The following is an 11,976-nucleotide window of genomic DNA, read 5'->3' as shown; positions in this document are numbered from 1 at the left end:
ATGATATCTGACTAAAAAGGGTTTTAATCAGTTATACACTGTGTGTAGGTAAAATCTTCAATAAAAAAGATGCCAAGGATGGTTCAAATCACTCTCTCTAACCCAATAGGTAACACTCCAGATTTCCAAAACAAAGCTAAGTCGAAAATTTCAAGATTTTTTTTTCTTTAAAGCGGAACTTAGAAAGGTTTTATCAGCAAAAATGAACGATAATGAGTCATCGATTTTAGAAAACTCTGGACAAGTCACAGGTATGTGGGCAAGCACTGATTGACCACCAAGGAGTTCATCGACACATTCAATCAAATATCAACTCAAAGAAATGCACAAACAACTCAAAGTCACTGTTCACAACATCAACGCTCATGTCTCCATGACTTAGTGTATATCGCGCGAGCCTCCTCAGGGCTATTAATTGAACATTTCGCTCAAGTCTCAATGACTTGGCGTAAGCCTCTTCAGAGCCTCAATTGAACTCTTTCAGGTGTCAATTGAAACATCCAGCTCAAGTCTTTAAGACTTGGTACATCCGTATTCCACGAAACCAAGCGAGAGCTCCTCGAGGTTAGCTTAGTCGTGTGGATACAACATGGGTCTTTGCCCTATCAGTCCAGTAGTATACCGATCATGACACTTTTCTCAAGGTTATGCAGAACTTGACAGAACAATGTCTATTCATACATACATTCATTCATCGCTGAACCTAGAACTAATGCATTGTTTAAATATTAACCTGTTCACCCCTAGTACACGAGAGAAACTAGAACTCAGGCATCAATGCGATGTTCTGAGTGTTTATTATTTTATGTATTTTAGATACCCCAGAGTCATGTTGACTCTATCCAAGATAAGGCAGTAGAACTCATAATAGGATAACCCCAATAGACTGGTTCGAATGCAACCACTACTGCAGTAGTTGACTTCAATTCTTAGATATTTAAGGATAACCACGACCTCCAAACCTTCTGAGTGATGGGAGGCCCCTTGAACTCTTTGGTTCATAATCAAATATGTGTTACTCATGGTTGTACCATCACCATCTTCCACAATGAGTAATAGTCCTAAACAGGTCTGTCGGTCTAACCATTACTTGTCAGATATTCGCATGCCATTCGGGCAAGCCAGTGCATCTCACACTGAGAAAATATGTACGCGACCCCATTCAATATTTCTCAGCACGGTCCAACCTTGGGGTTCTTACGACCTTAAGTTTTATTCACATGCATGCTTAACTTTGCTCTCGGCATCTACGGCCATCACGAGCACCTCACCACTTTCGGGAGGACATAAAACTCTGGCTCTCCAGCCCCTACGAGTCTAGTTGTGCAATAGTATTTTTCATGAGCATACATATGACACGATCACAACGGATCGACTACTCGACGTATATTACCGCAACGAGCACTTGGCCTCGTCAAAGTGCAACAACTACTCTGGCACTTCGGCCCTTACGAGTAAAGTGCCATTACAGGCGAATATGGGAACAAACCATTCTGGTAGCATTCCGACAACAGAACATCCTCGTGCCATTCAACCGGTTTAAACAATTATTTTGTCAACCATTTCAACAGCACTGCATCTGATTTGATGGTAGAAGTGCAACGACTCTTTCTATGTTGTAGAAAGTACTTGACAGAATTTCGGCAGCACATACTCTATATGATGGAGTAACATGCTACATTCTTTCTGAGCTATTTTAAGCTTCTTCAGAAATTTTGGCAGTACTTTTCCTCTTTAACGAACAAATAGTGTATTTTTTTTAAGCTCAGTGAGCATCTTTTTAGAAATTTTAGCAGTATTTTTTCTCTTTGACGGAGAAATCACTGTGCTTAATTCGGGGATAGATGTGCACTGTTGTGCATACTTCGCATCCATTGAGATTCATTAAAACCTTGAGTCTTAGCCAAGCTATGCGCAAGTGACTTAGGTTTTTATGAAAAAAGTAATTTTGCGCAAAAACAAAGCCTTTGCAATATGAGTTTCTTTCATCAGGCAGAATCTTGATCAAGAAGCGGTAATAGAATCACATTGGCGATTTGGAGTTGATCTCTATTTGAATGCTCATTTATGCACATTATATATAATATAAGGAGAAGCCTGTGCTTTATAATGCGATGACGAAAATAAGTGCATATTTAATGTTCGGCCGGAGAAACCGAACTAAATAATTTGCAAAAAGTAAATACATATATATTTGCAGAAAGTAAGATTCTCGGCACGTGACGATAATCTTAAATGCAAAAAGTAAATTGCAGAAAGCAAGAGCCTTGGCATCGTTCGACATGATGACAATCTTAAAACTATAAGCAGATACATATATATGTAATATGCAAAAAGCAAGAACCTTGGCATCATTCGACGCAACGGTAATCTCAAATACATATATACTGCAATGTGCAAGAACTTCTATCGTAAAATATTCAATGATAGTCTTAAGGAGACACGCGTGAACATCGAAGTGTCCCAGAGGGCGTAAATCAAGGGCTAGGGTCAGATACTACTTTAGAACATATACAATATATATCATAACACAAATCTGTAAATACTTGAGAGATAGTGATCGGTGAACCAAACTTATGTTCCAATCGATGAAGAATGACGTTAGTTGCTTTAACTTGCTTTGAATTAGGTTTGAACCTCCTTTCGAAAGGCTGAACTAGGTCAGATGAGTTTGACCTAGTTGAGAAAGCGGAAGAGCTGGTCAAGCTGCTAAATCCAAGTGGTTTGAACCAAACTAGGCTCGGTTCAAGTCAACTGAGTCAGGTAGGTTCAAACTTAGCCCAAATAAGCTATAGGTCTGGGTCAAGTGAATCAAAACTGGGTTTAAGACCAAAAAGGACCTTGACTTTTGACTAGACCCAACTGGGCTCAAGCCAAGTCAAGTAGGTTTTGACTAGATCAGGTAGGTTTTGACTAGATCAGGTAGGTTTAGACCAAGCCAGGCAGTCTCAGACTAGGTCAGGTAAGATCAAACCAAGTGAGGCAGGCTGAGACCAAGTGGGCTAGGTAGGGAAGATTTTAGAGAGAGAAAGAGAGAGAGGGGGGGGGGGGGTTAAAAATATGAGGAGAGAGAGAGAGAGGATGCCTATTTATAGGAAAAAGAAACCCCTTCTTGAAGTTCCCTCCTTCCCATTTTTCCCTTGGCTTTTTAGATAAAGACTAGAGGTTCCTTTGGTGTGGGGCAATCATAAAAAAATCATGGGATATTTTGTGGATCCCACAAGATATTTTATGAAAAATATTTTTATGGGTTCCTCCAATATTTTTTGTGGGTCCAGCAAAAATTCCAGCTTTTTGGCAATTTCTTTTCGAAAAATTCTAAGTACGCAATTCTATTTGTATTCACGAAACTAAGAAAGTTGGCTTGTACAAATATTCTAATTTTATTGAGGGAGGAAGTTACGACTCCCTAACTATTTGAGCATATATTTGCAAAGATACGAATATTATTGAAATTGATTTGATTCATATTTGAGGTTCAGATGCTATTTTTTTCATAAAAATGCCTCGTGAATTTTATTAGAACTTTTGCTGAAAAAGTATGGGTTTTACATCTTTACCCCCTTAAAAGAATTTTGTCCTCAAATTTTTGTTAAGAGTATTAAGTGAATAGCTCAGAATACTTATCCCGCATGTTGGATTCAGGTTCCCAAGTGCAATCGTCGATTCCATGATGTTGCCATCTCACTTTAACAAGAAGAATGACCTTGTTCTTAGTACTTGTTCTCGACGGTCTACAATTTCTACATGTCTTTCTTCCACTATCATATCTTCTCGAATGTCTATATCTTCATGTTAGATGACGTGGGAAGAGTCGTGAATATATTTTCTAAGCATTGACACATGGAATACGTTATGTACCTGTGGTGGCAATGCTACTCTATACGCTTGTTTCTTTGATCTGGTTCAAAACTTCGAAGGGACCAACGAATCTGGGGTTGAGCTTCCCCTTTTTTCAAAATAGAACACACTCTTGGTTGGGAAGACCTTGACAAAAACCTTGTCTTCAACTAAAAAAGTGATCTCCCTACACCGTTTATCTGCATAGCTCTTTTGTCGGCTCTAAACAGTCAGTAGCTTCTTTCTAATCATATGAAGTTGCTCAGTGTAATGTTGCAGTACAATGGGTGAGTCCAAGGTTCGCTCATCCACTTGACCCCGATGAACTCGTGATTGACAGAGTCTTTTGTACAGGGCTTTGTACAATGTCATCCCATTGCTAGCATGATAACTACTGTTATAAGCAAATTCAGTCAACAGTAAATAGGAATCTCAATCTCCTTTTCATTTGAACATACAAACTCTTAGCATATCTTTAAGGGTCTGTATGGATGGCTCAGAGTGCTTATCAGTTCGGAGATGAAATGTCATACTAAACTTGAGTTTCGTCCCCAGAGCTCTCTGTTGTTGCTCCCAAAAGTGAGAGGTGAACTTCGGGTTACGGTCAGATATAATTGATATCGACACTTCATGGATTCTGACGACTTTTTGAATATAAATCTCTGTCAATCTTTCTGTTGAATATCTGGTGTTGATTGGTAAAAGGTGAGCAAACTTGGTAAGTTTGTCTACAATCAGCCATATAGAATCGTATTGTCTTTTGGATCAAGGTAATCCTACAATGAAATCTATCGTAATACCCTTTGATTTTTATTGTAGAATTTCTATCTATTGCATCATATCACCAGGTCGCTGATGATCGATCTTGACTTGCTGGCAGGTTAAACACTTTAAGGCAAACGTAGCCACATGTCTCTTCATACCCCCTTCACTAGTACTTTCTCTGCAAATCTCGGAACATCTTTGTTCCTTAAGGGTGGATAGTGTATTTGCAACCGCGTGTTTTCTGAAGTATCTCTTCTCTTAGCTCATGGTTATTTAGAACTCACATCCTTTCTTCTGTCCCTAAATTTTCATCTTCTTTTAAGTAGAAGAAAGTATCATCCCTATCGGCCCTTACTTTTAGTTCAAAGTACTGGGGGTCCTTGAATTGTTCGGTTACAATTCGATCTAGGATCTTAGGCTGTATTGTCAAACTTGACAATTGAATTTTGCTTGGATCAGCTAGAAATGGCTTCCAGTTAAAGAAATCCTCCATCAACTTTCATTGTCCCACGAGCCTAGCAAGAGTGTTGACAGTCTTGTGACTAAGGGCATCGACTACGATATTTACCTTTTCAGGGTGATGGAAAAGTATAATTTCATAGTCTTTAAAGAATTTCAGCTATCACCATTGTCGCATATTCAGTTCCTTTTTGGGAGAAAAGGTATTTCAAGCCTTTATGGTCTGACATGGCCTCAAACTTTTTCTTACACAGGTAGTGTCACCAAATTTTGAGTGTGAACACTACCACAACAAGCTCGAGGTTGTAGGTTAGATAGTTTTTCTCATGGATCCTCAACTATCGTGACACATATGTAATCATTTTACCATGTTGCATTAACATGTAACTCAAACCCATTTATGAGTCATCGGTGTAAACCATGAAGCTTCCTTGACCATAAGGTAAGGTAAGGACAGGGGTCGTAGTAAGCCTCTATTTTAGAATCTTATAACACACCTTACTCTGGTCGTCATACTTAAGACAATTTGGGAGAAGAAATTTATGAACTTTCGGTAGTATTCGACAAGTCCTAGGAAACTGCAAACATCAGTGATGTTCTCTTGTTGCTTTCAGTTTATCACAGCTTTCACCTTCGCAGGATTCACTGTGATTCCCTCTTTTGAGATTACATGACCAAGAAACATCACTTTGTCTAGCCAGAATTTATATTTTAAAAACTTGCAATAGATTTGATTATCTTAAAGGGTCTTCAAAACAATTATCAAGTCCTTGTGTTGTTCCTTATTTTATGAATAAACAAGAATGCCATCAATGAAGACGATGGCAAATGTGTCTAAATAGGGTCTGAACACCCGGTTTATCATCTCTATAAAGGCAGTTGGCGCATTCGTAAGTCCGAATGATATTACTACAAACTCATAATGGTCATATCTCTTTATAAAGGTCGTCTTGGGTATATCTTCCTCCTTAACTCTGAGTTGATGATACCCAGACCTGAGGTCGATCTTGGAGAATACTCTCGTTATTCTGAGTTGATTGAATAAGTCCTAAATCTGAGGCAACGAATATTTATTCTTAATAGTTTCTTGGTTTAACATCCAATAATCGGTGCATAAATATAAGGACCCATCCTTCTTCTTTACAAATAGCGTCGGTGCTCTCCATGGTGACACACTCAAACGGATGAATCATTGTTCTATCAATTCTTCCAACTAACATTTTAGCTCATTGAGCTCTGTTGGCACCATATGATAAGAGGCTTTTGATATGGGTGTAGTCCCTCGTAAGTATTGAATTCCAAATTCAACCTCACCAAGTGGAGTGAGTCTTGGTAATTCCTCAGAAAACACATCGAAAAACTTCTGCACCACTTTCAAAATCTCAACAGGCTTGGCAGTTGAGCTTTCTGCCGAGAGACTCACTAGGAAGGCTACACAACCCTTCTTAAGGTTATTTTGTGTCTTAAGAGCTGATATGAGTCACTTCTGCGGGACATGTTTGGATAATCAGTATTCCACCTTAAGTAAACCCGATCGAGATAGAGTAACCCTACCCTCACGGCACAAAATCTTAGCATGGTTCTGGGCTAACTAGTTCATTTTAGGAATGATGTTGTACTACACCATATCGATTAGGATGGCATCAATAGGCAAATATTGTTCAGCTATCTCTATATCTAGGTCATTTACACACCACATATATTTGGTGAATGAACCTAAAGAATTGTATACTTCAATCATTTTATCAACTGGTTCTCCTGAAGTATGGAGTTAATCAGTGAAATCATCGAAGATAAAGGTATGAGTAGCACCACAATCAAACAGGACGTAAGCGATATGTCCATTCACAGATACAGTGTCTTTAATCAGATCACCATTTTGACTTGTTCAATCATTACAACATATACATGACATGCCGCAGGTCTTTGTTCTACTCTCGGTGGCGGTCGCTGGAACTGAGGCCGTTGTTGTGCTTATCGAGAGGGTCTGACTGATCCGGCGTTCCTCTTTTGATCATCTATAACCTTCTTGGCGTACTCCCTCATATAGTGGCTCATTTTGCCACAATAAAGACAACCACCTGTGTCGCGAGGACATTGTCTTCTTGGGTGGTTCATGCGACACTTCTGGCAGTTGGAGTTATACTGCCAGTATGTTTAAACTATATCTTGTCTTGGTAGTAGCCTCACGACCTGTTGAACATAGTTCTTTCTTTGAAACTCTCTCTTGCGAAAAGGTTGTCATGATCCTTGCCCACCTGGGAACATCCTCATGTGGTTCTCACTATCCGCTACGGCCTTTTTTGCTACGATCACTTTGGATTGCTCCGAGTAAACTTGAATTTTTAAAGTCGTCGCCACAACAACACGAAAAGTATGGGGCATGCTGGTTATGACACGAGACTGCAGACCTTCCCGTAGTCCATTGATATACTCATCGGCCCTCTCCTGGTCTATCTCAAACAACCGGGAGCAGTACCACTCAAGATTTTGAAATTTTATGGTATAGTCGATGAGACTCATACCACATTGCTCCAGTGCAACGAGAAGTAGTTGTCCATGAATGTTCTCCGAAAATCGTTTCAATGGATGAATTCAAGCTATGAGAACTGGATGATCTTAGTGATATCCCACCACTTCCGTGCATTATTCTTCAGCCTATACGTGCCAAAGTTAATCTCTTTATCTTATAGTACTCCCAATACTAGGAATGCACACTCTATTTTCTCGATCTAGCTTTCTGTAAGTTTTAGATTAGCCCAACCGACGAAGACTAGTGGGTCAAGTTTGAGAAACTTTTCATAAGTTATTCCTCTGAAACTCTCATTGTGAGGCGGGGTCAGTTCTTGACTTATTTCATGGATGGTTGTCACAAGATGGTTAAGGGTCTCTAGCAAGAACCCCTGCGTGTGGGACTCTTTGCTTGGCATGGTTCTTCTCATCGTAGGAGCTATTTATCTGTTCACACACAAGCAATGTTGTTTAGTTTCTCGATGTATATAAGAAAATAATTTTTTTTTACTTATATGCATTTCATCACAACAAGCTTACATCGCCATTTAATACAAGCGTCACACCACGTTGATGGACATTGGCGACGAAAAACCATACATATCAGTCTGTCGACTATAAACATAATCAATCTCTAAGAACTGGTTTTTTTCTTCAACGTAAACAACATCAAATAGGCTCGTAGATCGCCATATTGCCTTGACTTAGGCGCAGTAGAAGCTGGCTCAAGCAGCATTTTCACACTCTCATGTGAGGCCAGTAATGCCCATCTATTCTGTGGCATAGTAGCATCATGACTCGGTTGGAGAATCCGAAATCATGATGGATGAATAAAAAGAGTTGTATCCTTCATTCGGGCCATACAAGCTATTCGTACATGATGTCGGGTGGTAGCTTGGAGAGCGATAGAATTCCACAGAGAATATTCAATCACTGCCTCCCATTCCATCTGAAGGCGATGGAGTACTACTACTCTCAAGACTCAAATGGTGGAATCCATTGATGCGAGAGGTCTCATTTTTAAGACCGATCGATGTCCGTCAACCCATATCGATGGTATATTTTCTTTAGCATTCATTGGTGGATTGTTCATCTTCGCCACAATACTGACAGTCTTGGATTTCAAACAGACATATTAATTCATCGTCCATAAACTTGCACTGATAACAATAGCAGCGTAAATCGTGAGTTGCCATCTATATTTGACAAGGTTTTACCAGATCAAAAAGTATGAAAAACAATACTTACAGTGCGATACTACGAACATGACAGATCTTGAACCAGGTTTCTCAGACATAGGCTCTGATACCAATTTTGTAACACCCTGGATTTTCAAAAACAAAGTTAAGTTGAAAAATTCATGAATTTCTTTTTTTTCTTTACAACGGAACTTAAAAAAGGTTTTAGCAGCAAAAATGGACGATAATGAGTCGTTAGTTTTAGAAAACTCTGGGCAAGTCACAGGTATGTGGCCAAGCAATCATTGACCACCAAGGAGTTTTATTTTTCAAAGTAACTTATTTATTACCAACATCACTGCTTAGAAAAACAATATTTAGTTTTATAAAGAAAGCAATAAAATACTATTCGAAAAAACCCTAGAACTCGATGCCGCTTTGATCCACATATTGTATCACAGGTTTATTACCTATAAGCTCCATTAAACGAGGTTAGAACCACTGTTAGTCTGGTAAGCAAGCATTCATTCACACATGCAATCAAATATTAACTCAAGAAAATACACAAACCACTCAGGGTCACTATTCACAACATCGATGTTCATGTCTCAACGACTTAGCGGATATCACGAGAGCCTCCTCAGGACTATGAATTGAATATTTCACTTAAGTCTCCACAACTTGGCGTGTGCCTCTTCAGGGCCTCAATTGAACTCTTTTGGGTCTCAATTGAAACATCCAGTTGAAGTCTTTAAGACTTGGCATATCTGTATCCCATGAAACCAAGTGCGAGCTTAGCTTAGTCATTAAAATACAACTCGGGTCTTTACCCTATCGGTCTAGTAGTATATCGATCATGACACTTTTCTCAAGGTTATGCAGGACTTGACAGAACAACGGCCATTCATTCATACATTCATTTATCGCCGGACCTAGAAATAATGCATTGTTTCGATATTAACCCGTTCACCCCCTGATACATGGGAGAAGTTAGAACTCGAGCATCAACGTGTTGACCCTATACATGATAAGGTGGTAGAACTCATAGCGGGATAACCCTAACAGACTGGTTCGAATACAACCTCTATTGTAGTAGTTGACTTCAATTCTTAGATATTTCAGAATAACCATGATCTCCAAACCTCCTGAGTGATGGGAGGCCCCTTGAACTCTATGATTTATAATTAAATATGTGTCACTCATGGTTGTACCATCACCATCTTTCACGATGAGCAATAGTCCTAAAAGGGTCTGTCGGACTAACCATTACTTGTCGGATATTTGCATGTCATTTGGGCAAGCTAATGCATCACGTACTGAGAAAATATATACCCGACCCTATTCAATATTTCTCAGCACGATCCAACCTTGAGGTTCTTACGACCTTAAATTATATTCATATGCATACTTAACTCTGCTCTCGACATCTACGACCATCACGAGCACCTCACTACTTTTGGGTGGACATAAAACTCTGGCTATCCAACCCTTACGAGTATAGTTGTGCAACAATATTTTCTATGAGCATGCATATGACACGATCACAACGGATGTACAGCTCGACATATATCACCACAACGATCACTTGGCCTCGTCAAGGTACAACAACTACTCTGGCTCTTTGACTCTTACGAGTAAAGTGCTCTTACAGGCGAACATGGGAACAAACCATTCTGGTAGCGTTCTGACAAGAGGACACCCTCGTGCCATTCAATCGGTTCATACAATTCTTTTGCCAACCATTTCGACAACGCTTCCCTTGCTTTGACGATAGAAGTGTGATGACTCTTTCTACATTGTAGAAAATACTTGACAGAATTTTGGCAGCTCCTCCTCTTTATGACGGAGTAACATGCTACGTTCTTTGTGAGCTTTGTTGAGATTCTTCAAAAATTTTGGCAACACTTCCCCTCTTTGATGGAGAAAGCTTGTGTTTATTTTAAGCTCGATGAGCATCTTTTCAGAAATTTTGGCAGTATTTTTCCTCTTTGACGAAAAAATTGTTATGCTTAACTTAGGGATGGATACAGACTGTTATGCATACTTTCCATCCATCAAGGTTCGTTGAAACCTTGAGCCTTAGTCAGGCCATGCACAAGTGACTTAGGTTTTTACGAAAAAGCGATTTTACGCAAATGCAAAGCCTTTTCAATAAGAGCTTCTTTCGTCAAGCAGAATTTTGATCGATGAGCGACAATAGAATAACATTGGCGATTTAGAGTTGATCTCCATTTGAATGCTCATTTATGCGTAATATATGTAATATAAAAAGGAGCTTGTGCTTTATAATACAGTGGCGTAAATGAGTACATATTTAATGTTTGATGGGGAAAACTGAACTAAATAACTTGTAAAAAGTAAATACTTATATATTTGCAGAAAACAAGAGTCTTAGCGTCATTCAACACAACAATAATCTTAAATATATAAAATAAATTGCAAAAAGCAGGAGTCTTGGCATTATTCAACGCAATGACATTCTCAAATACATATATACTGCAATATGCAGGAGCTTTAATCTTAAAATATCCAACGATAGTCGCAAGGAGACGTGCATGCACACCAAAGTGTCTTAGAAGGCGTAAACCATGGACTAGGGTCAGATACTACTTTAGAACATATACGGTATACATCACAATACAAATCTGCAAATACTTGAGAGATAGTGATCGGTGAACCAAACTTATTTTTCAATCGATGAAGAATGATGTCGACTGCTTTAACTTGTTTTGAACTGGGTTTGAACCTCCTTTCGAAAGGCTGAACTAGGCAGATGGGTTCAACCTAGTTGAGAAAGAGGAAGAGCAGGTCAAGCTGCTAAACCCAAGTGGTTTTAACCAAACTAGGTTCGGTCTAAGACTACTGGGTCAGGTAGGTTCAGACTCACATAGGCTAGGTCCAGGTCAAGTGAATAAAACCTGAGTTTAGGACCAAAAAAGACATTGACTTTTGACTAGACACAGCTGGGCTCAAGCCAAGTGAAGTGGGTTTGGACAAAGTCAGGTAGGTTCAGACCGGGTCAGGCAGACTCAAACCAAGTGGGCTAGGTAGGGGAGGTTTTAAAGATAGAAGGAGAGCAAATAAGAGAGGGGGGTCAAAAATATGAGAAGCGAGAGAGGGAAGATGCCTATTTATAGAAAAAGGAAACTATTTCTTGAAGTTTCCTCCTTCACATTTTGCCCTTGGCTTTCTAGATAAAGATTGGAGGTTCTTTTGGTGTGGG

This window comes from Nuphar pumila, chromosome 2 (genome assembly GCF_984573655.1).
Source record: "Nuphar pumila chromosome 2, dmNupPumi1.hap1.1, whole genome shotgun sequence".
In the NCBI taxonomy this organism is placed as follows: domain Eukaryota; kingdom Viridiplantae; phylum Streptophyta; class Magnoliopsida; order Nymphaeales; family Nymphaeaceae; genus Nuphar; species Nuphar pumila.
The sequence above is the reverse complement of the archived record's forward strand: the minus strand, read 5'-3'. Positions refer to the sequence as shown.